Source organism: Mandrillus leucophaeus, unplaced genomic scaffold, assembly GCF_000951045.1.
Source record: "Mandrillus leucophaeus isolate KB7577 unplaced genomic scaffold, Mleu.le_1.0 Scaffold64, whole genome shotgun sequence".
Lineage (NCBI taxonomy): Eukaryota > Metazoa > Chordata > Mammalia > Primates > Cercopithecidae > Mandrillus > Mandrillus leucophaeus.
In genome coordinates this window covers 2,447,270-2,457,733 of record NW_012106919.1, presented here as the reverse complement: position 1 = coordinate 2,457,733, position 10,464 = coordinate 2,447,270, and the positions used below count along the sequence as shown (strand labels likewise).

The 10,464-nt window shown below is 41.8% G+C and overlaps 1 long non-coding RNA gene across 1 annotated transcript in view; it reads left to right on the top strand.

Moving 5' to 3' along the window:
- The first annotated feature begins 4,274 nt into the window (after positions 1–4,274).
- Positions 4,275–10,464, top strand: part of LOC105554336 — an 11,253-nt gene continuing 5,063 nt past the window's right edge. Inside the window, exons 1-2 of the long non-coding RNA XR_001008310.1 lie at positions 4,275–4,467; positions 8,694–8,763. This is a non-coding gene — a long non-coding RNA (uncharacterized LOC105554336). The remainder of the gene's footprint in view (positions 4,468–8,693; positions 8,764–10,464) is intronic.

Below are 10,464 nucleotides of genomic sequence, written 5' to 3'. Positions count from 1 at the left end.
GTTAGTCTCATTCCTCACCACACTGTACCTGGAGAATCTAATCAGGTAAAGCAAATGCTTATGGAAGTAAAGTCGGACCCATCTCCTCCTCCCATGCTTCAAAGTCATCACCACGAGCTGACTCAAATATGTTTACACTGGCCAATGATTGTACCTGGGCACCAGCCCTACCCTACCAGGTAAGCCTGGAACAGCCTGTTTTCTCAGATATTTCCCTTTGCACATTCCTGTTTCTGACTCTGATATAAATTCTGTGGGTGAAAATGAGAAATGGATTCCACAACGCTACAAGACTCTCAAAACTGAAAACTAAAGATTGGTGGCAATCTCTAACCCTCTCAATCCGGGTCTCTACTTACTGGCTTCCCTACACTTGGCAAAAAACAATTAAAACATGTTTTTGCTTTAGGATCCGACAGTCAATACTGCAACAGCATGTCGCCCTGGCTTACCGACATTTTATTGACATATTGATAATTCAGAGCCATTCCAGAATTTAACTCACCAGTGGGACTAGGAAAAGATGGTGACCTCTGCTTACTGACCCAAGGAGCTCAGATTGAGAGCTTGGTGAATATTTTGCTTTGTTTAGCATGTGTAATCCCCAGGAGTAACTATTACGATAAACCAAATGAGTGTTACCTCAGGCCCACGTCTTTTAACACCCATGAGCACAAGATTATATTAACAAATGGAATCAAGAAAACCTACAAAATTTAACATCCACTTGGCAGCTGTTTCTGGAAGGTGATCTACGCCCCTCTCTCACCCCACTGGGGGGTGCCTCTGGCTTTGTGCTTGAGCTGCCTCTCCCAGGAGCATGGGGGACTAGAGAGGTTCTCACACAGGCCACCTTCCTGGAGCCTGTCCCAAGGTCTCTGTTTCTAACTCCTCGGGGTCTGCAGGCCACCCCACAGCTCTCACCTGGGTGCTTGCCACCTGCCAGCCCTCAAAAGCCCAGGGTCACCTCTGGCTGCGTGACAGCCTTTTAACTTCTTCAGGTATTCTCTCAACATCTTTGAGTTTGTTTATGTATAAAATGGGAATCATATTCTCTACCTCATAAAATTATTTTAAGGTTTAGATAACATATCTCAAGCACTTGAAGTATCTGGCACATTAACAGAACCTCAAATAGTGATAAGCATTTTTAATCTTAGGAGAAACAAAAGGGTGGCATGTGGGGGTTACGAGTCTAGGTCCTCTCCTTGGCGTTCCTTCTCTGGGTCCGCTCGAATCCCAAATGATAAAGCAGAAAGTGAGCCTCTTCCTTCTGAGTGCCATCCACTGCTCTTGGCTTATGGCCTGTGTGCTGAACACCTGCAAGGAAGACTGCTTTGTATTCACATCACTGTGGGGCTAGAGGCTGAACACAGACTGGAGAAAGGTTTCCAGCTCTTGACCTGGTTAAATAGGTGAGTCTCCTGAATAGTGTATCTTTATCAATAATGAAAGGCATTTTATACAGATAGGGCATAAGGCACACAGCCACTTTTTTCTCCTGCTCCTAAGACAGGACAGGAAGTAACCTTTAAGAAGACACAATTTGACAGTAACACAACAAAAACATTAAAGGGTAATAGTTAAACTCCTGTCCAAACCTTCATGCTGTGTCACATAGCAGAGAGAGAAACCAAAGCTGCTGCAATTACTTAGCGGAGGAGAAACGACACAGGTATCTTATGCAAAAGGAAACAGAGGATACTGCCAATCAAATGTTCAGGTTGAGTCTATTGTGTCTATTGTTACCTCTGAAAATTGAGTTAGAAAAGCTTTATAAGACTTCGGAGTCGGAGTCAGAATATGTACTCATTTGCAAACAAAAGTAAATACCGGAAGAGAAGCCATGTCCCTCAGTGGATCTTGACCCTCAATCCCAAACCAAACCCACATGTAAATTGCTATGGTCGGCCGGGCACAGTGGCTCACGCCTGTAATCCCAGCACTTTGGGAGGCTGAAGTGGGCAGATCACAAGGTCAGGAGTTCGAGACCAGCCTGGCCAACATAGTGAAACCCCATCTCTACTAAAAATACAAAAAAGTTAGCCAGGCATGGTGGCAGGCACCTGTAATCCCAGCTACAGAGGCTGAGGCAGGAGAATCGCTAGAACCCGGGAGACAGAGGTTGCAGTGAGCCAAGATCGCATCATTGCATACCACACCAGCCGGGCTACAGTGTGAGACTCTGTCTCAAAAAAAAAAAAAAAAACAAAAAACAAAACAAAACAAAAAAAAACTGCTATGGTCGCGGGCAAGATAATCCAGTAGACTCCCTCAAGTTTAGATTCATAGAGACAATAAGACATTAAGGGAAGGGAGTTGGCATGTTCTGAGGCTAGAATGACATGCATATAAAATGGCCAATGGACCACAGGGTAATTTGGAGACATGAGGCGAGGTTGACAGTAATGTGAATTGAGGAACTCACAATGGCAGAGGAAGGCAGACAGGTTACACTGCCTCAAAGCCAAAGATCTTCATTCCATCTGACCCCACCATCCATGCTCATGCATGCAGTGCAGTATTCCTCTGCAGTCCAAACCATAGGAAACCCTGTCATGCAAGTTAAATACCTTCCTGCATTTGATATGGAGTCTGGGATATTCCTGAGACCTCCCCACAAAGGGGTGATTTGAAAATACACACTCAGAAAGTAAAGAATAGAAACCAGAGTTTAAAGGCCAAAGACAAAGAGGGAAGGGTTTAAGTGTGAAATGACTCTCTGGTCCACAGCTTACTTCCAAGGGGAGTGGTCCTTAGTAGTAATTTCTGTATAAAGTTGCAATGCTTTGTGCCCTGATCTCTGAGTGAATGTAGTCCCCATACTCTGCCCATAATTAGTTTAATGAGAATCAGGGCTCCAGCCAAGCGTAAACACCATGTGCCGAGCATGAGAAATGCTGACTGTCTCCGAGGAGGCTCAGTACAAAACCCTGCTGCTGCGACAGTCAGTTTTCCAATCCCAGTGACAGAAACCCAGCTCAAAGGGATATAAGCAACATAGGAAATGTATTAGCTCCTAAGAAGAGATGGATCCAGGGACTCAAACATTGTCTTTAAGGTTGCCTTTAGCTTTCCATCTCTCTGCGATTTCTCTTTGTACATTGACTTCATTTTCTCCAGATGATGAAAGTGTCCTCCGTGCCCCTGTACCACTGGAGAAGATGGCTGCGAGCAGCTCCAAGCCATCCTTAGAGCATATTATCCAAGAGGAGGGCAGAACTGCTCTCCTCCGGCTACCACATCAATGCCTGAAGCAGGCTCTGATTGGCTGTGCTTGAGTCATGTGCCCAGCTCTGTGCCAATCACTGTGACAAGGGCTAGAGGACTACTCCTATTGGCTAGACTAAAGACAGGGCACCCTCCCTGCATTGCGGGAGGTGAGGTTGGCCCCACCTGAACCACATAGAGTGGGTTCGAGGAAGGAATGTATGGTTTTATTTCCAAGAGAAGTGGGAGGTAAGCTGGGCAGGCAAAAACAACAAATGTCCTTTGCTTCTGGCAGATAGGAGAGCTCCGTTTTGGAGAGGGATAAATTGACACAGTTAGATCCTCTCTCTGCTAGGATAAATTCTAGACATTCAGAAAGAGGGCAAATCTATTGGCCTTAAGTTGAAATCCAGATTCCATGAAAAGCACTGAACCCTCTCCTCACCCCCACCACCTTGGAAGCATTGGGACGCAGCAATGTCGGGAGGATGGGATTCTGTGCCACTGAGGGATGGCTTGCAGGTAACGTGGCTATGTCTCTTCCTTACATCCGTAAAGAGACAAAATAAAAAGTAACATAGCAGCACTAAATAGCCTATCTTCCTGACCAGGGCCCTCCTCCATTCTGCTGGCACAAGTGCATTCCCAGCTCCTGAACCCACGGGCTCTCTCTCCTCCATGTGGGTTGAGCAATGTCTGTATTTACTAAACAGGCCCAGTGAAGCAGTACATTCCTTCCAGACCCAGCACAGCCTCAGGCACAAAAGAGGTCCTTGATAAATGTTTGTTGAGGTCTTTTCCCAGCAGATGAAAGTAAATAATTTGGGAAGAATTTGGAAGAAAAGTGACCTGGCCTCCACTTTGGTAGCTTTTTCCTTTAGCTGGTGAAAGCTCCTTAAAAGGCCTGGATGGGCTGTTCCAGAAGACACTCACAAATGTAAACAGAGACAAATGCCCACAGCCCGTGCACACCTGTTTCCCCCTGTTAATACTTAACAGTTAGTAGCTGTTAAGTATTTGATTACTCCTTTCCTACAGAAAAGCATTCCAAACCCAAAGGGAATATGGCTCATTTATTTGCTGAGTGGGACTGGAGGCCCATAGCCGCAGAAGATCCTGGCCCCACAGCAGCTAGAGAGTAAGCTCAGAGTGCTGTCAGTTCTCTCCTGGTGCCTCTCGCCATGATGGTGTAGTGGAAAAATGGTCAACAAGGCTGTTTCCTCCTGTGTCCTAAATGCCCATCATGAGAAGTCCCAGGTAAGTCCAGAAAAATATTTATATTGTGTTGTTATGGCTGAATTGTGTCTCCAAATTCATATATTGAAGTCCTAAACCCCAATACGTCAGAACATGACTCAACAGGCCTACCTTGGAAATATTGTTGGTTCAGTTTCAGCCACTGCAATAAAACAAATATCACCATGAAGCCAGTCACACACATTTTTTTTTTTTGTTTTTGGTTTTGCAGTGCATGTAAAGGTTATGTTTATATTATGCTGTAGTTTACTATGTGTGCAACAGCATTATGTCTAGAAAAAAATGAACATACCTTAATTAAAAGATACTTTATTACTAAAAAGTGCTAATGATCATCTGAGCTGTCAGGGAGTTGTAATCTTTTTGCTGGTGGAAGATCTTGCCACGATATTGATGACTGCTGACTGATCGCAGTCATAGTTGCTGAAAGCTGGGCTGTAACAATTTCTTAAAATAAGACAGTGAAGTTTGTCTCATTGATTGACTCTTCCTTTCACGAAAGTTTTCTCTGTAGCATGAGATGCTGTTTGATACCATTTTATTTTATTTTTTGGAGACAATGTCTCACTCTGTCACCCAGGCTAGAGTGCAATGGTGTGATCTTGGCTCACCGCAACCTCCACTTCCAGGTTCAGGTGATTCTCCTGCCTCAGCCTCCGGAGTAGCTGGCACTACAGGCACGTGCCAGCACACCCGGCTAATTTTTGTATTTTTAGTAGAGACAGGGTTTTGCTATGTTGGCCAGGCTGGTCTCGAACTCCTGACCTTGTGATCCGCCCACCTCGGCCTCCCAAAGTGCTGGGATTACAGGCGTGAGCCACCACACCAGGCTTTGATACCATTTTAACCAGAACGTCTTTCAAAATTGGTCTCAATTGAAAGAAATTGAGGAAGACACCAAAAAAAATGGAAAAAATATTCCATGTTCATGGATTGGGAGAATCAATATTGTTAAAATGTCCATACTACCCCCAAAAATCTACAGATTCAATGCAATTCCTACCAAAATACCAATGGCATTCTTTACAGAAATAGAAAAAAAAAATCCTAAATATATTGAACTACAAAAGACCCAGAATAGCCAAAGCTATCCTAAGCAAAAAGAATAAAACTAAAGGAATCATACTACCTGACTTCAAATTATACTACAGAGCTATAGTAACCAAAACAGCAAGGTACTGGCATAAAAACAGACACATAGACCAATGGAACAGAATAGAGAACCCAGAAACAAATCCACACACCTACAGTGAACTCGTTTTTGACAAGATGCCAAGAACATATACTGGGGAAAAGACAGGCTCTTCCATAAATGATGCTGCAAAAAGTAGATATCTATATGCAGACGAATGAAACTAGACCTTTATCTCTCACCATATCCACAAATCAAATCAAATCAAAATGGATTAAAGGTTTAAATTTAAGACCTCAAACTATGAAACTACTATAGGAAAACATTGGGGAAAATCTCCAGGACATTGGTCTGAGCAAAAATTCCTTGAGCAATATCCCACAAACTCAGGCAACCAAAGCAAAAATGGACAAGTAGGATCACATCAAGTTAAAAAGCTTCTGCAGAGCAAATACAGTCAACGAAGTGAAGAGACGACCCACAGAATGGGAGAAAATATTTGCAAACTACCCATCCCACAAGGGATTAATAACCAGACTACCTAAGGAGCTCAAATAACTCTATAGGGAAAAAAACTTATAATCCAATAAAAAGTGAGCCAAAGATCTGAATAGACATTTCTCAAAAGAAGACATACAAATGGCAAACAGGCATATGAAAAGGTGCTCAACATCACTGAGTATCAGAGAAATGCAAATCAAAACTACAATGAGATATCCTCTCACCCCAGTTAAAATGGTTTATATCCAAAAGAAGGCAATAACAAATGCTGACAAAGACATGGAGAAAAGGGAACCCTATATGCTGTTGATGGGAATGTAAGTACAACCACCATGGAGAACAGTTTGGAGGTTCCTGAAAAAAACTAAAAATTTAGCTACCATATGATCCAGCAATCCTATTGAAAGTAAACCCCAAAGAAAGGAAATCAGTACGTTGAAGAGATATCTGCACTCCTATGTTTGTTGCAGCACTGTTTATAATAACTGAGATTTAGAAGCAACCTAAGTGTCCATCAACAGATGAATGAATAAAGAAAATGTGGGGCTGGGCACAGTGGCTCATGCCTGTAATCCCAGCACTTTGGGAGGCCGAGGCAGGCGGATCATGAGGTCAGGAGTTCAAGACCAGCCTGGCCAAGATAGTGAAACCCTGTCTGTACTGAAATTACAAAAAAATTAACCAGGCATGGTGACGGATGCCTGTAATCCCAACTACTTGGAAGGCTGAGGCGGAGAATTGTTTGAACCCAGGAGGGAGGTAGGCCTGTTGAGTCATATTCATGTTTCAGTGAACCAAGATCATGCCACTGCACTCTAGCGTGGATGACAGAGAAAGACTGTCTCAAAAAAATAAAAAATAAATAATAAATGTGGTACATATACATATAGAGTACTATTCAGCCATAAAAGAAAAGAGTGAGATCCAGTCGTTCGCAATAATATGGATAGAACTGGAGATTATTATGTTAAGTGAAATCAGCCAGGCACAGAAAGACAAACATTGTATCTTCTCACTTACCTGTAGGGTCTAAAAATCAAAACGATTGAACTCATGGACACAGAGAGTAGGATGGTTACTAGCTGGGAAGGGTGTTAGGAAACTCGAGGGGAGGTGCAGATGGTTGATAAGTATTTAATACAAAAAACAGAATGAATAAGACTTACTATTTTATAGCATCATAGGATGAGAATAGTCAATAATAACTTAATTGTACATTTTTTTAATTTTTATTTATTTATTTATTTTGAGACAGAGTTTCACTCTTGTTACCCAGGGTGGAGTATAAAGGCGTGATCTTGGCTCACTGCAACTTCTGCCTCCCGGGTTCAAGTGATTCTCCTGCCTTAGCCTCCCAAGTAGCTGGGATTACAGGCATGTGCCACCATGCCCAGCTAATTTTGTATTTTTAGTAGAGATGGGGTTTCTCCATGTTGGTCAGGCTGGTCTAGAACTCCTGACCTCAGGTGATCCACCTGCCTCAGCCTCCCAAAGTGTTGGGATTATAGGCGTGAGCCACTGTGCCCGGCTGCACTGTACATTTTTAAATAACGTGAAAAGTGTTATTGGATTGTTTTTGTAATTCAAAGGATAAATTCTTGAGGGCATGTGTTAGGAATAAGGCTTAAAATCCTAAGGAAATCGAACACTCAAACAAAGGATTCTTAGCAAAGCAATTTTACTTCTGTGCAGAGGGGTGCCTCCTTGGCCAGTTGCCATGAAAGCACACCTGAACAAAGGGGCACGAGAGCCTTTATTCCTGATGCAAGTCCTGCCCCTGTGCCCTTTCCTCATTGGCCGGGGTCGGGTCGTCCAATCTAAACTAATCCCGGTTGGCTAAACATTTGATTTTTTTTAAGATAGGAAGGGCACGTAAAAGAAAGTAGAGAGGAAGGGAAAGGGTGTCTGTAATGAGCTAGAAAGTTAGTCCTCTTTCCAAATAAGGAAAGGAATGTGAGCTGGTACTGATAACGATTGGTACTGTGGCATGTCTGTATACCTAACAAAGGCAAAAAGGAAAAAAGGAGAAAAAAGGAGAAAAAAAAGCGGGGGTGTAACTATGAATTAAAGAATAAAAGATCGATCAGATTATTTGAAGAGAAACCTCATCATATCCCACAGATGGAAAAAAAAAATTGGACACAATCCTCTCAAACCCTGTCACTGCTTTAGGTTTATGTAATATTCTAAAACCTTTGTGGTCATTTTAACAATGGTCACAGCATCTTCACCAGGAGTGAACTTCATCTAAAAAAAAATGAAAAAACACTTTCTTGGCTCACCCATGATAAGCAGCTCCTCATCCATTCAAGTTTTATCATAAAATTGCAGCAATTCAAAATGTCAACCTGGAGGAAAAAAATGAGGCAAAATTAGTATAAGTAGAGAGTTTATTTGGGTCAAGTTTGAGGATTGCAACACAGGAGCATAGAATCAAGTTGCCGTGAACATATGCTCTAATTAGCAGCAGGTATAAGTGGGTTTTTAAAGGAAAAAAGAAGAGCAAGTTCCAAAGGTGTTTACCAAGAATTTACATTAAAATAACATAAGCTATTCATTGGCTATACATTGTCCTTTGTATCACAAATTCCAGGAACAAGAAGATCATGGGTGAGGCAGCTGCTCAGAAACAAATGTCTTTCAACAATTACCCCCAGGCATGGGTAGGTGTAAGTCTTTCTGGTCTGAGCTGTTTTTCTTTTCTCAAGTTACATCTTCAGGTTCCACTTCTAATTCTAGTTTTCTTGCTGTTTCTACCATATCTGCAATTACTTCTTCCACTGAAGTCTTAAGCTCCTCAATGTCAACCATGAGGGTTGGAATCAACTTCTTCCAAACTCCTGCTAATGTTGATATTTTGACCTCCTCCCATGAATCACAAATGTCCTTAGTGACATCTAGAATGGTGAATCCTTTTCAGAAGATTTTCAATTTTACTTTGCCCAGGTCCATCAGAGGAATCACTGTCTGGGGCAGCTATAGCCTTACAAAATGTATTTCTTAAATTACAAGACTTGAAAGTCAAAATTACTCCTTGATCAATGGGCTGCAGAATGGATGTTGTGTTAGCAGACATAAAAACATTAATCTCCTTGTATATCTCTATCAGAGATCTTGAATGTCAAAGTACACTGTCAATAAATGGTAATATTTGGAAAGAAATCTTTTTTTTCTGAGCAGTAGGTCGCAACAGTGGGCTTAATATACAACTGGCCCTTGAACAACACAGATTTGAACTATGCAGGTTCACTTATCCATGGATTTTTTTCAGTAAAAGTTACACTGAGCGTGCCTGCCTCTTCTGCCTCACTTTCCACCTCTGCCACCTCTTCCACCTTTGCCACCTCTGAGGCAGCAAGATCAACCTTTCCTCTTCCTCCTCCTCAGCCTACTTAACATGAAGACAACAAGGATGAAGACCTTTATGATGATCCACTTCCATCTTTATGAATAATAAACACATTTTCTCTTTCTTATTATGTTCTTACTAACATTTTATTTTCTCTAGCTTGCTCTGTTGTAAGAATGCAGTATATAACACATATAACATACAAAATATGTATTATCGACTGTTTACATTATTGGTAAGACTTCTGGTCAACAGTAAACTATTAGTACTTAAGTTTAGGGGAGTCAAAAGTTATCCACAAATTTTGACTGTGGTGGGGGTCAGTGTCCCTAACCTCTGGATTGTTCATGGATCAACTGTATTCAGTAAACCATGCTATAAATAAATATGCTGTCATCCAGGCTTTGTTGTCCAATTTCTAGAGCATAGGCCAAGTAGAATAGCATAATTCTCAAAGGCCCTAGGACTTCTGGAATGGTAAATAAGCATTGGCTTTAACTTAAAGTCACTAGCTGCTTAGTCATTAAGGGCTTAACAAGAGAATCAGCCTGTCCTTTGAAACTTTGAAGCCAGGCTTTGACTTCTCCTTTCCAGCTATGAAAGTTCTAGATGGCGTCTTCTAATACAAGACTGTTTCATCTATATTGAAAATCTGTTGTTTAACACAGGCTCCTTCATCAATAATCTTAGCCAGATCTTCTGGATAAGTTGCTGCAACTTCTACATCAGCACTTGCTGCTTCACCTTGAACTTTCATGTTTTAGAGATGGCTTCCTTCCTGAAATCTCATGAAACAACCTCTGCTAGCTTCAGACTTTTCTTCTGCATCTTCCTCAGCTCTCTTAGCCTTCACAGAATGGAAGAGAGTTAGGACCTTGCTGTACATTAGGCTTTGGCTTAAGGGAATGTTGTAGCTGGTTTGATCCTCTATGCAGGCCCCTCAAACTTTCTCCATATCAGCAATAAGGCTGTTTGGCTTTTTTTTTTTTTTTTTTTTTTTTTTTTTTTTTTTTTT